At 39.0% G+C, this 24759-nt stretch overlaps 1 protein-coding gene across 5 annotated transcripts in view; it reads right to left on the reverse strand.

The window, feature by feature from the left end:
* LOC100744997 (1-phosphatidylinositol 4,5-bisphosphate phosphodiesterase epsilon-1) overlaps positions 1 to 24759 on the reverse strand; it is a 128171-nt gene that overhangs the window by 58161 nt on the left and 45251 nt on the right. For 4 of the 5 annotated variants that reach the window (XM_012394014.3, XM_012394013.3, XM_012394015.3 and 1 more), the window contains one exon: positions 3509 to 3585. The gene's annotated coding sequence lies outside the window, so the exon portion shown is untranslated. Of the gene's footprint in view, positions 1 to 3508; positions 3586 to 18774; positions 18788 to 24759 lie in introns of those variants that run through there. The other variant, XM_024372367.2, reaches the window with a different exon arrangement.

A 24759-nucleotide genomic window follows, 5' to 3' on the forward strand; every position in this document is an offset into this window, starting at 1 on the left:
GCGATACTCGCTCGTTTTATTAATTCCATTAAATAATTTAGAAGCTTATTACGCGTTCGTCTGTTTCTACCTTTGGCGGAAAATTCGCTTCTTTGTTTAATGTTAGTTTATGCACATATACTTACGCTAACCACGTTTGCACGCGTTGTTTTACGAAGACAAAAAAATGAAATAGCGGTTCGTTGTATCTTCGTTTCAAAAGTACGTAAATTTTTCTAGCGTTTCGAGTCATCCTTTTAGACGTGATAATTTCGCAAATTATTTGCTATTTACTAACGTTTTATTATTACTTTTTGTCCATTGTATGTGCGTGTATAAATATGCGTGTATAAATTATAATTTTAAAAATATAATTTGAGTAAACGTTCGTTCGACGGTTACACAACATTTTTAAGCTTCGTTGTATTTAGTTATTAGAATTAACGATAAAATTCTCAGAACTATATAAACGACTCTATAATTAACATTGCGTAATATCGCATTAATATCTTACGAATAAAAAAATTTTACTCATATTCCACTTTTTATTTGAATTTTACAAAAGATCTTGAAATATTGATAGCGAGAGAGAAGTACCGTATAACGCGATAATATCATCGAAATAATATTGTTTTATCGAATGTTTTTGACAGTTTATATTTCGCACGTAATCTCCATTTAAACTCTGCGACTCTGTAAAAATGTAATAAATCGAAAACAACAGAATTATGTTTATACAAGAATATCCAGATATTATTGTTTTTTTTTTTTTAATAGCAGCATTTTGGAAACAAAATTAAGTTTAGCTTAGTTTATGTCGTTCAAAAAAAAGAAAAAAAAGAAACGAGTCTCTTAACTTTATGATATTACGAGAGAACGAAAAAAATTACCACGCGTGGCAACATTTAACTTATTTAGCAAAGTTATCGCAAAAAGTTGGCACGCATCGACATAAATTACCGACTCGATCTGAACGAACAGAGAGAGTGCAACGTGATATCAAAATTATTTTAACTTCGTTACGCCGTATTGTTTTTCTCATAATTTCGCAAAACAAAGATAAACCCTTAATCCTACACCGATAGCGTAAAGTGGCCATTAATAATTCTAAAAGGTACGAGTGAATTAAAACGTAGAATAAAAAGAAAAAAGGAAAAAAGAAGGGGATAAATTCAACGTTGCATACTTATTTGTTAATTTACCGATAAATCGATATTGCTGCATTTCAAATTTAACGTATGAATTTTTATTACGCGATAGTTCATATTTTTTCATTCGTTAACATTTTACCTGTGAGTCATGAAGGTGTACTCCGTATTTCCAATTTAACTTTATACGGATAAATTCAGAATAATTATCGATAGCATACCTTGTGCATTATTCGGATTAATTTAACACGGAATGCAAATTGAACGTTTAATATCGGCTTATCAAAATGCGCGATACATGTAAATTTTATTTTTGTCTGTATTATGCATGGAACGTACATATCGTACGTGCGTGTATTTCGTATGTAAAAGTTTACGTACGACGTATGATTTGAATTACGATAGAGGATATTTATTAATTTATTTAATTTAGCAAGATGGTATTCTCGATCGTTTTTTTTTTTTTCTTTATTAAAAGTAGTTAAGTCAGGTTTTGACGAGATTAATAACCGGGAGATGGCAAGTTTATAATACAATGAAAATGCTTTGAGAGCTCGAAGAGCGAAATTAGTCGAGAAATTTGTTTTTTCCTTGTCAATGGAAATTTTTCTACGTTACTGTGTTCATCGATCGTAACCAAATATCAATTTAATCGGTATATTCTTACGTCGAATAAATGCTATCCGTTTAAACATCAACGAGGCTCGGGGATACAAAATATTTCGCGACACACGCAGATTAATTGCTAAAAATTGTACATGTTCTTCCGGTCGTTAGTTGTTCTTCTTACACGTATGTGAAATATCAATCGAATTAACAAACGAATTTTCACTTGCTTTTAAATGAATTTCCTGAAAAATCGAACGATGAACAAGCGCAAAATTTTGAAGCCGTTGGAATGTGACGATATTTGGTTGGCAAAACACGTCTACGTGAACCGGTGCAAACACTTCAATTAGATCAGCTTGTGTTCGCGAATACATACGCTGATTGTCGGCAGTTTCGGAAAGTACGGAATTTAGTACATGGCTGCAACTAGTCACATATGTAAATCAACGAATAAATCGCAGCGTGTCTGTAAGATTTACGTGTTTCAAGGAATTCCATCGAATTAACGAAATTTGTCAAATTTATTACACGTGGCTGCTATCGACGAAGGTATAATTTTGTATTATCGATTTTTTAACGTAATTTTTTGTTAGTAAATTTATTGAAAAGCAACTCGATGAAAGTTTGTGGCGTATATATAAAACTCGATTACGTTTAATTTAATTCCCTTTTATTTATTTATTTTTTTTGGGGGGGGGGAACTTTATCCAATTTAAAAAATCTACCTATTTTTTGTAAATTGAATCAAAAGATTTCTGCCCAACAAGTCGTACGAATTTAACGTTTCTCGATGTCGCAGTTGATATGTCGATATTACGTGTATACAGAAATAAATTGAGAAAATTATCGAAAGAGTTTCTGTGAGAATCGAACAAACGAAATTCAGCCAAGTAATTTGAGAATTTAGTACGAGAAACGAAGGATAAAATTAAGTAATACATCGTAAACGTTCGAAAGCACTCCGTTCAATGCACGTGCATTATAGCGCGAAAAAAAAAAAATAAATAAAAACAGTAAAACGAGGAGATGAAAAAAACAGGAATCTGTGATTCGTAGAGAAATCGGAATAATACGAGTAAATACTCTTTAAAACGGAAGAACAACGTAGAAGCTAAAGAAGAAGAACGAGCAAATATATGGGCTAAAGGAGACAGACGAGTACAAAGTTGTTCGCTTAAACGAAAGAATTCTTCGTGTATAGCAAAGTACAGAGGTAAGCACTTTGAAATATTAGCAACTAAATCGGTAATTTATCGATTTGCCGCGTCTTGAAAAAGATATCATCGAGGAACAGTTTAGGGCAGTCATATAAAAAATGTACGTAATTGTAATGTATTTCGATGAAAATATGATAATGTTATTTAAATTATGCACGTATATGTACATATATATGTGTATTGATTTATTCCTGTTGTCATATCGATAAGAAAAAACTGAAGATTCATTTTCATAATAAAAAAATGATCACGTTTGTACGTATAATCGCTATATTTATACATATGCTTTTGCCGATCGTTCATTTACGATCAGTCGGTACTTAGCCGACGTAAAGAGTACCTGATAAATTTTCAAACTCGATTTCCTCGGGAACGCGGCGTCGTTTGAAAAAAAAATGTTATCGTATATTTTCGACTTATCTTTTGCCAGCTCGTACTACGATTACCGTTCCATCCTGTATTTAAAAACCTTTTTTAAATACATACATATGTATAGAGTAGACGATTTTTTCTCGCTAGCGGGGCAAAGCGTTATTTGAATAATATTTTACTCACCCTCTCGAATTTAATACCGACGACATTAACGCTGTCTCTTCTCCATACTTTGTGCACTTTCGACGAGAACTTGTAACCTGCGACAAAAAGACACAAAATTTATCTCGCGTTACGCAATACCATCCTTGTCGTATAAACCAATTTCTTTGAATATTGTCAGACGTATTTTTTACGAGCTTCGTAACACATCTTTCGTTTTACTTGTTAATAACTTCCTCTTTCACCTGCTACGATACACCGTAAATCGCATTATATAGTGTACAGTACCATAAACGCTCGGATATTCGTTCTCTTGTAAATAAATCACTGGAAATTGGTTACCGACGTGGCTGCAAAATTATAAAATTAAAAAAAAAATTCTGCAACTTTTGAATTTCTTGTTTTTAAAAAAAAGATCGAGGAAGGCGCGTTAAACGATATGTTTTTTAACGAATACACGCATCATAAAGAAGCGATTGCAATAATTCGTACTAAATGGCATATTATTAAATTCTTTCGTAAACGTAAAAGCGTTCGATTAAATCGACGTAAAGCCTACAAATACTCGTAGTAATTTTATAATCGTTAACCGTATTTACTTATTAGCTGCACTTTCGTAATTCTATCGTAGATAGAAGCATAGAGAATGTAAAAGTAACGATTTCACAGAGTTATTCGAAACTGAAACTGAAACAGAATCAAAGGCTGTAGCGTACAGTAGCTGTTATAACTTTACTGGTCTTGTTTCAAAGCCATAGCTATTAGTAAGTAAACGATATCGGTTAATAAGACCTTGGTAAAAGCAGCGAAATTGTAGTAAACGAGAAGCGAATTTTTCTACCGTCCACTTTTTCCTCGATAGCACGCTCTCTGTGTCGCAGACTGTCCAAGTAACAACAGAGAGTGCTTATTAAAGAGAGGGAGAGAGGGAGAGAGAGAAGCGCACCGGCGAGGGAATTAAAGCGACGATAATAATCAATCGATAATACGATACAACCTACGGAATATAAATTTTCTTCCTGAATCTTGAAAGTAGATATTCGGTGCGTTACAGAGATCGCGCGAGTATCGTTCACGATTGTTTGAACCGTTTTGAATCATTTGGATGACGTTCGAACAAGTTTTCTTAACTATCGATGGAATTTACGAAATTACACGCGCAAATAAATTTGAATGAAATTCGTCCAATATCGAAATCAATATCGTCGAAAGCGTTAGTTTTTGAAAAATGCAGAAAACTGTTTTATTTTGTTCGTCGAATTTAATGATATCAAACACGTATTACTCTCGCACATCTTGTACATTTTCAGCTTAGGATATTAAAGAATCGCCATTAAGGGGCCCCAAGAAACTTTCTCGTACGATATTAAAGAACCGATTTAACTTAATTGCTTACGGAGTAACTTGTCGATATAGCCGTCTCTCGCAACTTGCAATCACCTTTTCGAAAATAATCAAATAAAGTGGCTATATTATGTTTGAAGAATTACACGGCTAATCTCGTTCCAATATACGTCCTAATAAAAGTATAGAAAGCCGTAATACCACGTAAAATTGCTTATCGTTTGTTTCAACATTTCTACGCTTTGATTTAAGGTCGCTAACGTCTATAAATAGTATACGATAATAGGACACAAAAGTTAGGATAGCAAACAGAATTTATTGCACCGATCTAAGAACCGCGATATTAAACAGAACCAACCTGCTACCGCCGAAGGTGAGAAGAAAATAGAGTATTTACGAGCAGTGGAACATTTACAGATGGTCCACGATGGCGGATATAAGCAGCAGGAAAGTATTTTAAACTATTTACACTAAAAGGATAGTTACGACACTTGCAAATCGATTTGCATTCCATTAGATACCACGAGAAGGGTGTTTGCGTTTCTACTATGAAAAGTATAAATTTCTTATGCAAATGATCTTTAAAAGAAGCTAAAAGAAGCTAAGAAGTTGTGTATAGATATACGTAGCATCTCCAGAACCCTGTTGTTTCACGTTCTTCTCAAATCTCGATATCGAATTTAAGCGTGCAAAAGGGAAAATCCAGCGAATAGACACGATACGTAAAATACTCGTTGTAACATTTAGAAAACGAAACTTCCCATTTATATTTCGCTTCTTCGGTCGTGTTCGTAAAAATATAAATTTGCATAAATGCGCATCGCGTACCTATAAACGATCGCTTATCGACCGACGAGATTCGCAATTATCGTTCAAAGCCGACCGATCTTTTCGCGGTTTTCGCTACCGAAGCTTGTGCCGTACTACGAGCTTTGAAGTTTATTCAAAAAACGAGCCAACGAATTTTCGTTGCTACCAGAAGCGTACTAGCGTTAAAAGATTCGGTAAAAGTAAAAAGAGCAGTAATTCTCGAAAGAATAAAGGAAGATACTTCGATCTTTTTTCTTCGTTTTTCGTTCCGTCGCGACGGACGCATCGAGGCGTCGAAGAAAGCGAAAGACTCCCGTACCTGTAAAATTAGTTGGCGCTTAAAAGGCTAAAACATACATTTTCTTTGTTATTTTCACTATTTCAGAAGGTTTGCGAAATCCACGACCGAATCAAGAAATACAACGTGGAAAAATTCAGACTTGCTGTTATATCGCCGACGATAACGTTACCGTCAAAGGTACGTACTTTTGCCGAAAAAATCATTTTAATCGGCGTCAAAATAAATTACGTCAACGTTTGATTCGTTCGCGTTTCTTGTCAGCCGAAGAAATCCAATTACGTATCTAGAATATGTTGGATATTCGAGCCTTTGCCAGGCATATCGCGGCAAAATGTCCGAAATATGCTGGTGGAACACGATACGTATATAATGGCAATGTCGAACACGCATCGAGTACGTTACAATGTCTAATACGAGGCAACAACAGCCATCGTTTAATTAAAAGTAGGTCGTGTATTACGCGTAGAATAAGATAATCGTATGCCGCTGATATAGCATAGTCGCTAATAACATAAAAAAAAAGTGCACGCGAATATCGGAATAAAGGGAAGAAAGAGAGGAATAAGATACGGCTATTCTCCGTTACGATAGAAACGATTGCGAAAAGTATTACGTAAAACGCGGCTAAAAGAAAAGCTTTTTTCTTAACGTTTTTTATGGATATAGTCTTTGAATGCAAGTAAGAAGCACGAATATTTTTTGAACGAAAGAACCAGGTCCAACAGTGAAATTATTCCGTACACTTTTATTCGATTCCCATCGGATAACCTACAGGTCTACGTAAATTCTTGCCGTATACGTCGTTGCTTTAAATTCCAACTTTGGTAGAAGGTAGGGTGCTACTAATCGATGCTCGAAGGGTATTTAAAGCGTGATTTATAACAGACAGAAGATAGAATGTCACATCAAGTTAGAGTATTATATCGTCTCTTGTACAGTGTCAAGTACAAGGAGAAAACTTTTTATACACAAAGCGAACGAATCACCTAAACGCGCTTGCAAGATGTTTCACAAGTATTAAAACAGATTATTTCTTTCTCTTTCACCTGTTACGTTGAAAATATATAAGATCCGATGGTGTACGAAACGTTACGCTAAATATTTCCCTCGCCACGATGGTAAATATGTAAAATAACGAAATAAATGGCTATATGAATCGAATTCAACACCGAAAAGCAATTGCATACATTAGCGCGACGTATTTGACAGAATTACAGCTCGACTGGCTGACACGATATCGCTCTGCATTCGCTTCAAAAATTTCAGTCAATTTGTAACTCCGACATGAAAATGTTAGAATTTAATAACGAGAATATATCAAAACAGTTTTGCCTCGATAGCACGAAAATTTATCGAATCGATCGAACAATGTACGAAATAGAAACCATGCCATCCGATACGCGCTGCTCTTTGAATAACCGTCTCTTACGAGGCGTTTTCCCTCTCAATTATTTCCCGATACACGCAATACGTCAATTTTATTCCGTGTCAATCGAAACAAAATCGAAACTTTGTGATTTTACAGGATTCGTTACGCATGCGAGTGCGATAGGTAAGCTCCTTTCTTGTTGCAACAACAAAGCTCAACAACAAGTACAAGGTGGGTAAATCATCGATTCGTAATATATTTCCAATTAACAATTTAAACGTAGCGCATCGCGATATACATATACGTATACGTATCTATGTCTTTTTCACAGATTTTTTTCACAATTCGGGACAGGGCAGAAGAACGAAAGAAAAAGTTCAGCGGCTTAACAAGATGAGAATTGTATAATCCCATTTTAAAAGAGAGATGCAATTGCATTTTCTGTGCGCAGCGATGCACCTAACTTGATAAAACTAAGGCCTTACGCGAAGTTGGAGCTTACCAAACGTAGAACTTTCCTCTCTGTCGTTTCTTTTTCCCCTCGAGTAAATGCGCTATGCGAATTTTCCTGTATATCCGACATCTTGCGTATATTCGGGCAATTTCTCTCTAATTTCAACCCTCCATTCCCTCTGTCAGGCTCGCAAATTTATAATTGTGACGTTATTTTCTTCTTACATCGTTGAATTCGTTAAATTTGCTAAATTCGTCTCGATATAATCGCTTTTATGTAAAATAAAAAGAGGCTACAACCAACATCGACTTGATGAAAGCGTTCATAGTCTCGTTATTACGTGAAAATCGTGGCAGATTTCGAGAAACCCGTTCAAAATTACGTATACACGCGTAAAAAGTAACAGTCGAATTTTCTCACATCCTAGATCCGTCGTACGTAAATCTACCGTTTAGAAGAAAAATGTTTGAAATTAAGAGCGTAAACTGCATGTCGTACTCGTATAATCGGGTTTCTTGAAAACGAAACATGGCACGAAAGATTTCTACGCGTGGAAGCGAAATAGAAATTTCGAAGAAGAAAATCGCCTGCGAGATAAAGGCTGAAGGTGCGCGGCAACCAACTCGCGTCGTAATCTTGTTCGTAATTTTAACTTAACATTCTGCCACGGTCAACGTCAACGAAATTGACTTTGTATTCCGCCAGCATCGTCTCCCTGGTCGCTTTCTATCGGACCGCGTAGATTACGTTAGATTAAGTTAAGCGAAGTATTTTTCTCGCTGATGTTTGAAATTCTTGCCTAATCGACGAAGAAGCGCGTTTTTAAATATCATTTTTTATGCAAGAACCGGAAGGAGGGATCGGGATTTCGCAAGAATTTTAAAATTAATATAACGCAAAGAACGCTTCGGTACAGCCGATCGACGACAGTCTTTTTTTTCTTTTCACCGTTGGCTGAACGATCGCGCGCGGGCTAAAACAATCGTTATTTCGTTATCTTTCTCGTAATCTTTGCGTATCTTCGTCGAACGGTTATCTTGGACGAACGAAAATTTCCAAATTTTATCACTACGTAACAAACGTCGTTTCAAGATAAACGGATAGGCGTAAGTCGTTCGAAAACGAATATTTTCGGTCAAAGTAAAAATCATCCGAATCGATGTATTTTCTTCGTCTCCAAGTGTACTTATAAATCTATCAATCCGAGTTTCGCAAAAGTCTGTCGTCCTCGCCGCCCGGGTAGCTTAACCAAGTTTCTAACCGTTGTACATACTTTGAACGGAGTAAATCGTACAGTCGATTTAAGAGTATTATCAAACTAGCGAAATGCAAGGTAATCCGAAGCTTTCCGAACGAAATACGCGGTACACGGACGAAAACGACTCTATCCAAAGTTTCGTAATTTTAACGTAAATCAAGATCTCGTCGAAAAGTGGTATGTTCCTTTTGTCGAGAAAAATTTTCGCGATAGACGATATAAAATCGGTTGGGAAACGCGTCGAGGCCGAAGCACTACGACGCTTCTGGCCAAGAGCAAAGTCTTAGCGAAAGAGAATAACCCGAGGAGAAGAAAAAGGAAAGGCGAACTGGTCGGGGCGAGGGCGAAAGTTGCAGCAGCGTAAGAAGCACATACTCGGTTCCAGACTAAAGTTGCTGCTCGATTTCGCCCCGAAACTCGCGTGCTTTATATCGCAATAAATATCGTGCGGAAACTGGAACGCTTTTTAAGAAATTCTCATCTGGTCTAACCGGCTTGTCTCGTCCTTTAGGCCACTTTAGGGATACCAAACAAGATCGCCGCGAACCGGCCAATTTATCGCGGAATTCTCGACTCGACGCAAAATTTAATACTCGATAAATCCACGGCAACGTTCTTGGAAAGTTTGAACGTTGCGGAAACGGACGTTAGATCAATTTAAAAAAAAAAAAAAAACAAAAACTTGCCAGGATCCGAAGCTCGTGATTTATTACGTAATAACTTCGTTCTATTCGATCTCTATGATCGGAATAATCGAAATTTCTGCGGTACAAAGTGCATCGATCTTATTGGAAGTGTTTCGATTTCCTGTTCTCTTTTAATCCTCGATCGATCAAACGATCGTGGAATCGGTAGTTTGGACGAGATTACCGCTATACCAATTTCTTCGGTTCGACGAGTTTCGAACGAATCCAACGTTTATACCATTTTATGGAGTCAGCTTCTTCTCCGATTCGCAAAACTTTTGTCCCGACAAAAGATACCGATCGATCGCTTATTTCCCTCCGAAGGAATAAAGCGAAAGCGGAAAAGCTGTATTGCGAGAACTACGACGTCGTATTCGCCGAAACGGTGGCGGACAAGCACCGACAAATTCTATATAGCCAAGGAACTCCAACTAAATGCGCTCTTATTAACCTTCGTCGAGTCCTGCCTCTATCTCCGTACCATCGAAGAACGAGCTTTTAGGAACGCGCAAAAATATTTTACTTCCAGAAAAATACGTTAACCGCACTGGCAATAAATTTCGCGTGGCGTATACGCGACGAATAACGCAGTTTGGAGTGCGAATAAACGTTCTTGATAATCCGATTTGCTGGAATTTATTAAACGTTCATCGATATTTTAATCTTCTAACGATATACGTACACAGCTACGGTCCCATAATGCGAAAGTATTTATAATCTATTTATACAGAGATAAGGATAAAACGACCGACCCAATTCTTTTTTAAACCGCGCGTCGGCAAACCAGCTTTCCTTTAATTCGCGCGAAGAAGGATTTCATATTAAAATCGCTCCATCCTTCGCTCTGCAAACAACGTTCCTTTTTTACGCTCCAGGATTATTCATCGCCTCTGATCGATCAACTTATCTACGCTAGCATTTTAACGTCCCTTAAGCTGTTCGAATCAACGTAGAATCGTTCTCAGCGCGGTAAGACAAATCGCTTTCAGTTATTAGAATCGGTTCGGATTTCTGCGCTATTCTCCGCTTGTTCGGCGACGCGTGTTGATATACTCCTCAAAGTGGAACAAATTTCCTGACTCGTAGTTCCTAATAGGAAGAGGAAAAGAAACGGAAACGAGGACGAAGATGGAAACAAACAGCCGGTTGGACAAGCTGGCAGGCAGCAAGGCGAAGGAAGAAAATGAAAAAGCGTAACGGGAATTCGCGTAGCAAGCTCCGCCGCGCGCAAGTAGTTTGCGGTAACACGGTATTATTTTGCTATGCAAACAGGTACGTACGTGACCATGATGTTAACTATGCCATCCTTTTCTCGACGTTATCGGTAGTATGCCGCGACGGACTATTAATCAAGTTTCAGACGGTAATACGATTGTGCCGACAAGAGACGTGCATCCACGTTCGATCACAGTCCTGGCAATTTGCCGATTCTCAGTTTCCACGCACGCGTTTCTTATACATTTACGTTTCTTACGATCGTCACTGTCTCCTCCCTTCTCGGACGGATTAAGTCGCGCACACCGATCCGAAGTTTTAATTATTCTTGCTGAATCCTATAGATTATTAGAAAATATCGTATCGTTATCGTATTAGCGATATTAGAGAATCGATCAGTTGCAAACCGTACATCGTAAACCTTTTTGTCGTCGTTTAGACCGTATCGTTACATCGAAGAACAATAATATCCTCGTCCTATCCTCCTATCCTCCTATCCTCCGCGAAGAACTACTAATCTAAATTCCATCATTCGGTAGAGACACACGGGCGAAAATACGAAGGAAAAACTCGGTGGATTCTTCTAACAGCTGCCAAACTCGATTGGCGCTCTGCCCGATAGTCATCGACCTTGCGTTGTTTTCTAGCATCGTGTCGTTGCCCGTTCGGGTGCCAGTTTTGCATTTTTGTTGCAAAGACTTGTAAGGAACGATAACGTATAACCAGTTAGTCTCGGGATTTTCGTGCCCCTCGTCTTCGGTAGTCGAAGGTATGATAAATTCGGCATTTCCGAAGAATCAATTAAAAACGAGATACGCGTCACGATTCGCAGAGTCGGTGGTTATATCTAAAAGGAAAAGTCCTCGCTGTGAAAAATCTTCCACGGTCTAAAGACGTATGCACGCTGCCAGAGAAAGTGAAATAAACAGCCAACGGAGGAACGAGGGCTGACATACCGTTTTGGCAGCCCCCTGTAACCTTGAACGCAACGAAAGAAACGCTAAAAACGTATGAAGTAAAAAGTATTCGCGATGCTGTAGATTCTGGATTCTAGATAGACTGGCGGCCGCGAACCGCGCGCGACCTTTGGTCCTACTTGGTTCGCAGAGGAACAAAAAAACCACCATCCCCGTATCTATCTGACTCCTACGCTTCGCAACTTTATTCGGTGAGAGTCGGTTACTAAAACCTTATAGTTTCACCAACATTTTCTTCGCTCTGAACGTTACACGCGATCGCGATGGACAAACCGGCAGGTTGTGCGCGACGCACGACGCGGGGAAGAAATTCGTCAGCCCTGATTCTACAAGTATAGCGGCGAGAGACGTTTCAAGAAGATTTTATTCGACATTTAGATTCAGAGGAATTTTCGTTGAATTCTGTATCGTTCTGCGGTTACACGTGGCGCGATGGTTCGCTTCGCACGACCGCAACGGTCCAGCTCCTCGACCGAACTCGCGAAACCGAGGAGCGGTTCTCGAATCGACAGTTGTCGGATCGGAGCTAATTTCGCTTGAAAAAATGAAGCAAAGTCGATCGGTTGTTCGCCGATTCGTCCCGTGCGACTTTGCCGCTACGTGGGATGCCAGAGAGTCCTTAACTAGGATATTTTTAAAGTGGCAAAGTTGCAAGGTTGCGGTTAGTAGAGTCGAGCTTGTACCTCGCTATTGTCCTCCTTGGGTCTAGAAGACAGCGTCGACAGGCTGGCGTCGATAGCGCTTGACTCGATAAACAAACGTTTTCGTCGAAGGACGGAACGCTTGCGTCAACGTTCGATCGAGCCAGTCTTGCAACAACACATACGGAATGGTCTTTCGACAACGGTCGGTGCGAGTCGATCGTTCGATCGCTCAAACAAATAGTTGGGCGTACAAATAGCCCGGCAAATGGACAGCGACGTTCATAGTTCACCGTTCGGGACTAAACGCGCGTTCGATCGCCCATCGGTTCGTTGTTCGCGTTCGTCGGTTGCCCAAAATTAATTCCGGCGGCAACGTTGGCAAAAAAAATCGCGCATCGCTATAGTTAACTTGGAATTTGGCACATGCCCGGGAAATTCGAGCGATTCGCAGAGGTGTGGAGACGTCGCAGATGGCCAAGGGTAGGACATAGGCTGCTGTTCGTAAACGTTAGGAAAACCGCTGATCTTACACAGGGCGTAATTCCATCGAGCATATTTTACGCGTATCGGTGATAAAATTCGCTAGTCGGCAAAAATTTGGTTCTCGTTCGTGGAATTTGCTTGTTTACGGAATACGTGGAACCAAAGAGTACGATATGTATGCGATATAAATGAACGATATAAATGCGAAAATTGGTCGTAATGGAACAGCGATCTGGAAAGGAAATGTTACTTCGTTATCTCTATATATATCCCGTCAAAGGGCGGAACGACGTATTTTTCGAAAGGAATAGACAGCATGATTGGACCTACGTAGCTCTAATTAAGGATCGACTCTGATCCCAAGCGTTTCGATTTGCTCGTTACGTAAGACGTAAGCGATCGCTGTATCGCTTTGATCCGGCGGCGAAACACAAGCCCGATGCTCCTTTCGTTTCGTAGGAATTTAACGCAACCGCGAATAATTTTCCTGAAACTTCTTTGACGAAGCATCGTTTTGTACGCGCTAACTTCGTAATAATTAAAGGAGTAACGATCGAGGTCACTATGCCGTAATTAATAAACTGTCTCGTGCACCAAACTGATGCATCGGTAAACGACGGGAATAGTTTCCACGAAGCGAGAAAATTTTTGCGCGTAAATTAACCCTGTACGTATTTATGTTATTAACCGGAGTTGGCCGCTTTTCTTCGCCGTTCCGCAGCAGGCATATTTGACGAACAAGATACTCGTGTAGTCGCGATATACCTACGTAGCTCGTCTATATTTACTCCTCACTTTGGTACGAACTGTTGTCAATTAGTAAAATTAGTTTGTCGAACGCGTAAATTACGGTTTTAAACGAAATAGCATATTTTCTCTTTCGCAACGAAACGTGACAAGCGGAAGATTAAAATGAAAAAAGAGGACGAAATAAACGAAGATAGGAAAGAAAGTCGTCTCCTCGCGAGCGATTAATTCGATAATAATTCGATAATTGACGATAATTAATAAGTAAGTACGTTGTAAATAAATTTCAATGCTTCGACTAGAAAAAGGTGCAATTTGTATATAGTTACTACGCTCTGTATTTTCTTTAAATTGTTTCCGATAAACGATAACAAAGGAAATATTTTTGTACTGTTAATGCTAGACAAAGTGGAAGATTGCTTTTAGATAGCAAAGCCTTATGAAATTTGTTAAGAAATACGTTAATACGTGAAATAAATTACGATACAGTATAGTGGTGCTACGAGTAACAAAGATTACATGGAACATCGATTATGTTCTCTGACGGTGTAAAGCGTAAACTACGCGCATTTTGTCCGGTAAACTCATTACCTACACTATTTTTTATGAAATTAATCATATTATTAGTAATTATATTATTGGTAATTATATTTATATCTATACTTATGTAATGTAATATGTATATTTCACATCGTATTAGAACGGCAAAATATTGAAATTAATAATTAAACGAGGAATGTTTGATTTTGTAGTAACACGCCAACGTTAAAACGCGTAACATCTAAATTATTAAATGCTTTAATGCATTTTCGGTTCGCGAAACGCGTGTGACACGGCGGAAATCAATACCACCGGACCTACGATTTTCGACGATTGGAGTTTGGTGTTTAGAGTTTAGAGTTTAAACCGCCGCAATGAAACTGGCAGAGATTACAATGGAAAGAAGTTTGGACGCGCGTCTATACGTTGCTAATAGCGATCAATCCCTTTTAGCGACATCGCAACACTCGACAATGTCACGTCCAACTTCGCTCGCAGAATTTTGCATATTTCATCGAAGCATTCGACAAAATGGACAGATGTCTGGTCGAACGCGAGTCCTATGTCGCTCGGCAGTTATTTTATTCGCATCGAACGGTGCAGCGTATCGCGAATCGCGTTACAGGCAAGGAACGCGCAAAGTAATTTTCGTTGTCGTTTTCAAAGTTGAAAATAAATTTTACCATCTTCCGTTTTATACGATATAGGCACTAGCTTCCTACATTCTATCCTTTTATCCGTTTATGTCGCATCCATGTACGTAGAAACACGCGAAAATTAATCGAATTTACCACGAACGTTTTATTTTTAAAGCGAAACTACGTTTTACTTCGTTTGCTCTGAAATATATTCTAGAAACACGGCTCCGTCGGTGAAATACGGCCCCTTTCGAGAGAAGAATTACTCAAATTGCGAAGTAGCACGAGAAACTAGAAGAAACCCGCGATTGTTCCAAAGATCTCAAGAATCGCAAAGAAAACAAACGAAAAGGAGCGTGCGACTATTACACGCTGAGAACGTCTCATCGTGGAAAAAGCTTCTGATTCGGAACGCGCCCACTCGTGAAATTTCCAAACTTCTTACTACTTTCGTAACTTGGAAAATTTCCGCAGCGAATTCGCGAGTCTATGCTGTCGTTGAAACGGAAGCAAAGGACGTGTCGCCTATTTTGCTGGAACGTTACAAACAAACCAGTTTAGGATTTCATAGCTCGGGATTAGGATCGCGTTCGCGAGAATTAAGCGAGACATTGGCAAAGCATCCAAAACCATTTAAACGAGCAAACGAGATCATTCTCGAACGAGTTCGACAAATATTTACGTACAAAATTCTTCTCCGTTCGAAAGTCTCGAGATACCTTTTATTACTAACAACGCGATACGTAGATTATGAAATTTACGATGCATGCATTTTTTTATTTCTTTTACTAAAATTAACGTACCGATATTTTCCTTCTTCGCGTAAAACCCAATATAACGCGTCGAATTACGTAATCTCTCGATCGCTGTTCAATTCGTTACGGTTTCGTAGAAAATATAATAATTGTTCCAAGATTTTCGAACTATAGCGGATATCGACGCAATTTATATCGCTTGTTTAACACGCAAAAGAACACGTAACGTCCCATATAACGTCCAAAGCGCGAGGTTCTGACAAAAACGATTCGTTTAACCACTCACGCGTTAATATATGGGTGTGGAAAATCAATAAAGATATCACTCGCACGCTTGATATACTTTTTCTCTTTCGTATTAGAAAGTATTCCTCGCGTATTAGATTTTCTGCAGAGACTGACAAAATTTCCCTACTTTCCTTATCTATAATCTTATCTGCTTATTACGTTATTCATACGATGCACGATTCAAAGTAACGTATTTTAATATTTTTCGATGTATCGTGGAATACATTTTCTTCGTTAAAAATAAAATGACATCTTATCGCGAGTATGTACGCGCGTACTTTATCGCGCATGTGCGTACGCGAGCGTTACGCACTTACGCTTCAACTTCTGCACGGTCTTCGTATTCGCGGTATTTCTATTTTAAAATCATCGAACGACTGATTATACGTACATTTGGGTGTAAATTCTAGGGCCAAGAAGAAACATATTTTAATCCATCTTTTTAGTTCGCCGAAAGTCCGTTTGATTCGCCTAGCTACAATTTTTTTTAGATTAAACGACGCGTAGGACGCGTAAACGATACGAATAAACCGAATCTATCGCATCGAATCGATTACGTAACCAAACGTGGAAAATAAATCTGTTGTATAACGAGTAATTATGTATAAAGAAAATATATGGAATAGATAGGACGGTAAGGAAAGTAGGTAATTAACTTATCCACTATTATTCCGTGCGTTCATAATGAAATCACTTTGATGTTGGCTTTAATTAATAAACGAGACTGTTATGTACGAGCTTGCACATCTGGGATGCATTACTCGAACTGCAACGTAAGCTTGTTCAGGCAAAGTCGCTTAAACGAACGCAAAACTGCGTTGTATTCGGGCGAATGGTCAAATGTTGTTAACGATAGTTGAACGAGAAGTTTCGTGATAACACTACATCTAGACGGGTTCTATTCTAGGCAGATAATAAAATGTTTGTTTAGTACAATAATAATAATAATAACGATAACAACGTATTCATTTCGAACGAAATTCATTTTCGTCACGACTGAAATTGAATTTCAGGTGTCGAACGTCATATCGATATCAAAGATGCAAATCCTTATCGCGGAACGTTCAAGCGACGTACGTATATCCTTGCCGTTTTTCGCATACAGCGAGGTATAAAATACAAGTTACGCGTCGCGTAACGCTTTCGCGATAATCACCTCCTCGTCGAAGGAATCTGTTCGGCAATTTTCGATTTTTCTTTCGTAGAAAATAAAACAAGGGACTCGGCGTTGGCACGACGACATCTGTTCGACGGTTTATAAATATAGTTAGGAGTGGACGGTTTGCGAATACAGGGTAAAATTAATAAATTAAAACACGACTTTCTAAAAATTCGCCTGCTATTGCGTGCCTAAAGAGCCGTGTAGTTGACAGTGCTTTAAGAGCGGCCGCAGGTTGATGTTGGCAAGATCGATAATGCGAACATGTGTACCACGAGATTACAGTATGTACACATCCGTATACCTGCCGAAAGAACCGAATCGCAAAATTACCAGCTGTTTTCCAATAAATACGTAGAGTGGAAATTATCGACGTAACCGAATATCGGATTAACAACGAGATAAAGTGCGTGTACGCGTTTAAATTGTTGACGACAAAACGTTCGAAGAAACGCGTACTATGTAAAACGTCGCTGACACCAACGACCGACAATGCCACGTACTCGAATAAAAGAAGCGACGAAACGAGACGAGAGGAGATTTTTGATCGCGTAGAAAATACGTATGCTTCCCTTTCGCTAATCGATCTTTTCTCTTTGTAAAGTTTATTCGTTACGAGATTCAAGTATAATCGTGAAATTTTCTTTCTCAAATTTGTCACAACGTTGAAAATTCCACAATTCGAAAGCACTTCGTTTCGACTATCTATCGCACGGCAGTGACGCAACTTTTGTTTAATTGAAACATCTATCGAGCTTATCGAGAAGTATGTGTTTGTTTAAGAAAAAGGCGAGTTGGTCGTTCGCATTATGTTTATGATGGATGATAAGAGAGACGAAAGATGGACAAGACAGGTAGGGCTTTGTATTCTGTATTTCGTTCGTTCTCTTCCCCGTCTATAAACCACATTATCCCCATGGGAAGTGCGCGCCCTTCGCAATCAGTTTCAGGACGTTCGGGGCTAAGTTATATCGACAATCTCTCCCACCTTCTTTTCGTGACCTCTTCTTTACGAAGGTAGATATAAATCGTGATAAAAGTTTGGAGTATGCTTAAACAACGAAGCGAAATACGTACGCGTATACTCGATCGATGGCGTCAACAACGTATAAAGTCTTTGCGCGATTTAGCCGTTTTATTTTAACGATAATAAAAGTATTCGAATATTCGTTTGTTTTTTGGAAGGATGTAATTCGATTAGAAAATGACGCGTAATTGTACGTGAAACGACTTCGTTCTAGACGATCGTCGCGACCGCGTCGAAGCGTATTTGTACAAATATAGAAAAAAGAACGAGAAGAAAGTATCGATGGAGAAAAAGCAAAGAATACGTACCCGTGTTTGGTTGATTTTAAGTAGACACGTATTTTCACTACAGTTTTTTCAACAACGCAGCATGTATCGCAACTATCGACTCTGTACGAGGTATCGCGTAACTGGCGTAAAGAGGAAAAGAAACGAAACGCTACGAAATCGTAAAATGAAACATTTTCAATGGATACTCGTTTTTTGAGAAAATCGAGATTTACGACCTGTTAACTTTTTACGCGAACGGTCGAATATTTGTGTAATTCTTTTCCTATTTACTTCACGTACTTTGTACTTTGATATTTGTAAACGTTAACGATATTATCGTTTAACAAGTTGTTACATATTACGTATTAATATCGCTAGCGCGTAAACTATAAATACGCGGGCGCGAAATGAAACTATTTCCGCGTTCGGTATTACGTATTTCTTTTGAAATTACATCGTGCTTGAAATCCAAGAGTCGAATAAGAACGCATTCTATATTTCGAACTCGTTTCCGTGTAGTTCCCGATTATTCCGTCACTTACGTACATAGTCACTGATCTACAAAAACATCTAGATAAGATAATCTGAAACACGTAGAACGTCTTTTCGATAAACAAATCCAATGTGACGTTGGTTTTAAGCGAGAAGAGCGCATTTCGTATTACGCTTGTGATAAATAAAACACGTTGATGCAACGTCTGTACATTTCAAAATATCTTTTTTTTTCTTTTTCAAAATACGTATTACGGGTGGGCGATATTAGGAGCGTGTTCTTTTCTCAGACCTCTATAAAGGTCTGAGATGCACGACGTGGCATCGTATCGCCGATAGCCGGAACCATAAACGCGTCATCGCATCAGGATTTAGGCCTCTTTTCCACTCGCGACTAACGTAAGTCACGCGCGACTTCGTATAAAAGAGACGTCACCTCGCAACGTTCGCGAGATCCGCATCTGCCGAGATCGACGATACGCGTATACGATCAGCGTCTTCTAATTTAAGAATCGAAGAAATTAGTCGTTCGAAGAGTCGTATAAAATCGTTCGTCGCGTAAGACGACAGAGGCCATCGTTTAAAAGCAGCGCGGTGTAATCGCGAAAGTATCGCAGTGGAATTTGGTAAACTCGGGATTTACGACTTCGAGTTACGTAAAAAGCGTAGCGTTGGAAAAATGAAACGCGCAAGTGTATTAATAAAAGCAGACGCTCTTGGAGCATCGCTTATACTTCGTATCACGTATAATTCGTTCTAATTCGTTCATTTATGTAACTAAGAGTACGTAGTATCCGAACGTTCGGTATTCTCGACCGACAAGACGCGTGATCGCGTTTAAGAACATGGCAAATATCGAAGAGTTACGCGGATAACCAACGCTGTATGCCTCTACTAGCTGGAGCATCGTTTCTGTGCCACGATTCCTCGCATTTTCCACCGAAACTATGGGAAAACGTTCGCTTCCTCGTTCTCCGATTTATCGTCGCCTACTTCGCCCTTTCTCGTTAACACCGAACTCGCGCGTAACGTATATAAGTCTTTTTAATTGCTCGCACGAAACGTCGAGAGCGAAATTCTTCGTTCGCTGAAAAACGAATCTACGTTCGTTCTCCGTATACCTCGGAAAGTTCTGAATTCTTTGATAATGGAGAGCGTGACCCAGAAAATACGACACCGACGCGAGGCGTCTCGTGTGCGCAACGTGCACGTACACGCGACGTACAGCGACAGGCGAGCACACACGCGTACCGATACAACGTCCTACGAGAAATGCAATTGCACCGCGTATACGATGCATTCATGCCACGCGTACATAACGGTACGCCCAAAAGGACACCGATCCGTGCTTTGTAACGTTACCCTCGATACTTATAAAGCCGGTGAATCCATTGGAACGATTTAGTACGGACAATAGCTCACTCACGGTGGAATCGCGTTCGATATGTCGGTAACGGTATGCGAGAGGCAGCGAGTTCGCGTCAAAGGGTTAGAGAGAAATAGAACGTTAGCAAATGTAAACGAGATGAGAGGCAAACGATATGAGAGCAGATTGCGAGCGATAGTCGGACGAATGAAACAGAGAGGAGAGAGAAAGAGAGAGAGAGAGAGAGGACAATTGACGAGTTAATAGCAAATTGACCGTCGATTTATCCAGGAACTAAATTTGCATATTGTATATAGCAAATTATAGAATAGGAACGACTTTATCGCCTACGCGCGCGTCTTTAGCTTCTAATTTAGACAAAAATAGAAACTCGAGACCTGGAACTCCAGTTAGCAGATTTTCCGACCAGACCTGTGATCCTAGCGCCAAAGAGAGAAAGAAAAGATACTTTCCAACCACCGGAGATACTTTTCGACAGCGAGATCGAAGAAATCAGTTTATATTCGCGTTTCAATCAAACACGTTCAAACACTCGCTGTATCGATAGCTGCGTTCGATTATTAGTTCCTATCTACATATATGTTGATATTATATATGTACGTAAGTACGCGCGAAGCGCAACACCCTGCGAAGACGTATTTCAATAGTCCAGGAAATGGGATACGGTCTCGAAAGGTAAAACGTCCGACTAACAACGAAACTGCGTGCGATTTCTGCGTCGTTTACCGATAAACCGTTTGCACCGAAGGTCCTGCGATCTGCGTCTCCCAGGATCCTTCGGAGCGCAGGAGCAAGAACAGCGAGGAGGGCACGTAGGAACGAGCAGTTTGTCGCGTAGCCGTAACTTTGATATCGCGAGCAAAACAGCAAGAGGAAGTTAAAAAAGCATTGCCTTTGTCGCAGCTATCAGCGAATGCAAACGTGTTTTCACAGAGAGACGAAAGTTGTTCTCGATATAACGCGAAGCAAACAATCGGAAACTTGCTTTTCTCGCGTTACGATACGTAGGCACGTTTCCTACGCTTATTGTTCGGCGCATCGTAAATTTCGATCGAGTCGACCGATCGATAGGCCGGTTCGCGTTTCAAACGATTTATAAACCCTTACAATTAGTCCGTGCAACGTGTTCCGTGTATCGCGTTTCTATCCACGTTTTCTTGCGTGCGACGATCCGAGAGATTTTCCTAGGAAATTATCAAATTTATCGTACTCGGAGGACAATTTTTATTCGCGGAACGTGTTTATAGAGGCGTTATTACGTATTAGAAGAATCTGCTCTCGAGCGGTACTTTTGTACGCTCTCGAGCGAATAATTAAGAAAAATTAATTTACTTCGTTGTTTTCGCTGCACAGATTGCGCAACAGACTTTTCAAATACAACGATTAAAGCTTTCGAACTTGCTTTCTACGGAGAACCGTTTAACGATCTTTGTAAACAAATTTCCCCGATACGTACGTATATGGTCCTTTTAAAAGCCTTTTCCATCCCTTAACAATTTACGATTCACTTTACGATTTAACGATTTTCTCTTCCTATCGAGTAATTCTCGTTCGATTCATCTTCAAACTTTACGACGATGAAAAAGCTGTCCTTCGTTGAACCGTGTTAATACGTACATACGTATAAAAAGCGACATGTACGTTCGTGTAATAAGATATTCGAATAAAAATATACCGCGCGAAAGTTTCTCATCGACGTCCCTTTACAGGAAAATTTCTTCCTAAAGCATTCCATTTTTCATTTCGTCTAAACCATTTCTCATGCCGTCGAAGATACACTCGAGACAATTCGGTATTGGAAAGAAATGGCGAGGAAAAATATAAAGCCGCTATATCTCTCCTATCCTCGAAGGATATCTAGAATTTTCACACCGTACGAACGAATTGAACTTTTCGAAATTATACCGACGACCGTCGTTCAAATAATTTATGTAAATCCTTCGAGAAAAGCCGAAATCAAGCCAATGTCGGAAAAATTCCGATATTTCTCGGAAGAATTTACTTTGCGGAAAACCGAAGCAACGATATTTGTATTTCCAATGATTCGTGTTGTTACGAATGCAAATATCGTTATCGTTTAAAAGAGAAATTTTCATTTCCAGTTAAGAGAATAACTAAGCTCTGCTACAGATTTTATTATAGTTAAATACTGCAAGTTTTACGCTAATATCCAGACGTTATCCAAATATTCGTTATTTTTCGATAAACATCGTTACGTACGTACTGCGAGCAACGTTATTATACGGAAGTAAATACATTTCACTCGATAGGGAATTTATATTAATCGCTTGCATTTAATTAGATATTTAATACATCTGTACAATTTGTATATGTGACGATATTTATATAGGAAGAGGAAACGATTTCGTAAAATACGATTAAAATATTACAAAACCGTTGAAATCGACTCGTTCGATTCTTTTCTTGCGTAACTCTTTAAAAGAAAAGTTACGCGTTTCTACTAAATGCAACTTTTAAAAGCGAACAAGTTGGTATTTTCAAAAATTGTTCGTCTCGCTGCTATAACGAAATAAACCGATAAAAATTCTCGTTAGGATTAATCCGTGTTGTACGAAACTCGAGTAAATCCGGAAGGGAGTTGGACGCGCTTCGGTTTCTCCGATCAATTTCTCACCGATCTACTTTCTCTTTTCCATCTTTGTTCCCACGCAATCACATCGATACGCCAACTCGCATCGATTCGATCGCTATGCGCGATAATCGAACCAAATAATCCAACGATTTATGATTAAACGCGCGGTAAAACTAATCGTAATCGTTAGCAGCACACCGATACGTTATTTGTAATTTTACTATGCATCGAGCGTGTTTCAACCGACGTTTATCGTTACATTTACCTACGTGGATTTAGCGATAGATCAGCTTTTTTACGCGTGACGTGTTTATTTGTCGTTGAAACGTGCATAATAGACGAAGCAGTAATCGGCATTGTTTAACTATTCGCTACCGCATCGATGTCGCAATTTTCAATCGAATTCGTATTAACCGACAACCGTAATTCATTCCATAAAACTTGTACGATATTCCACTTGCAACTGTATTTCGCGTCGATTCGACCGACCGTTTATCAAATTAGCATTGAAACGCAGCCGAAAAACGACGTTCGGTGGTGCGACACTTGGAAAAATAAAAATTTCACGCACAGGTAAATCGTGTATAAAAGTTGGTAAAACGTAGCGAAGCGTATGAAGCGAGAATATGCTTGCTTATTGCTCTATGTTCGAAGTAGAGTCGAAGACGCGAAGGAAACTTTTCATAGAAAATATTATCGTTCGAATCATAGTTATCGTCTGTTTTCAACAGCTTCGTACGTCGTTTTTAAATTCTTTTTCGCGACGAGTTACACATATCGAAACTTCCATGTTCGACATACGAAGTGGAACGTGTTTCCAACTCTCTCGTATATCTGACCTTATAATATATCACGAAGTGATCTGTAAACGATAAACGATTTTTCGAAAGACGTTTCGTTCGATAATTTAAATACAAAAATTAGCCGAGCGTAGAATTTTGCACGCCTTCTTAAGTTTTTTCCGTTACATTAAGTATCGGTTGATTAACAATGTTTAATAACGGTTCGTTGAAAAAGTTGATTGAATTTTACACAATGAACGGAATAATTCTTCCTATTCGTTATTCCGACGGTAATTTTTCCAATAGCCCAACTTTACACGGCTCTGTGTATTCTGAAAACTAAACTTTTACGTTTGATTCGAGTTAAGCGTACAGTATTTAGCGTAACTTGGACTACAGCGCGTAAATGGTTCGAAGCAGTAGTCGGAGTTATCTTGCGAATTTCGTGCTGCGAAAAGCGTATCCTGCGTTTCGTAGAAAATAATTAAGAGCGGTAGAGTATTCTTTCTAAGATTAACGTTACACGTGTACTTTCTATATGAGAAATTGAGTTTATTTAACGCGTAGGATAAATTTACGCAACGCATATACATTTCGGCATAACTTTAGCTACGTTTACTTCGTATCGGAATTTTCACCTATTTTTTTAACATTCGATGTACCATATCGATGTAACTTTGCGATAACAACGAATATCGATTAAAATATTTCTCTTTTTCTACGATCGTTCGTAAATCGGCTCTAGTAGATAAATAAAAAAACACGTCGTTTCCGTTTGGCCCGAAGCAGAAACCTATATACAAATTTTTATCTCCTCGACTAAATATCAATTTGACGAATGAAAACCAACAAAAATCATAGGAAAAATGTTCCGAGAGAGAGGGAGGGAGAGAGAGAGAGAGAGAGAGAGAGAGAGAGAAACAGAGCGGATGTTACGTTTACGTAATATGATAAAACAGGTGTCTGCGTGGGAGGTATAAAAGAGCAATACAGTTTATAAACGTAGGATCGAGTCTCTTTATATTTAACTCGATCCTAACAACGTAAAAATAAT

Source organism: Bombus impatiens, unplaced genomic scaffold, assembly GCF_000188095.3.
Source record: "Bombus impatiens unplaced genomic scaffold, BIMP_2.2 scf_0064, whole genome shotgun sequence".
NCBI lineage: Eukaryota > Metazoa > Arthropoda > Insecta > Hymenoptera > Apidae > Bombus > Bombus impatiens.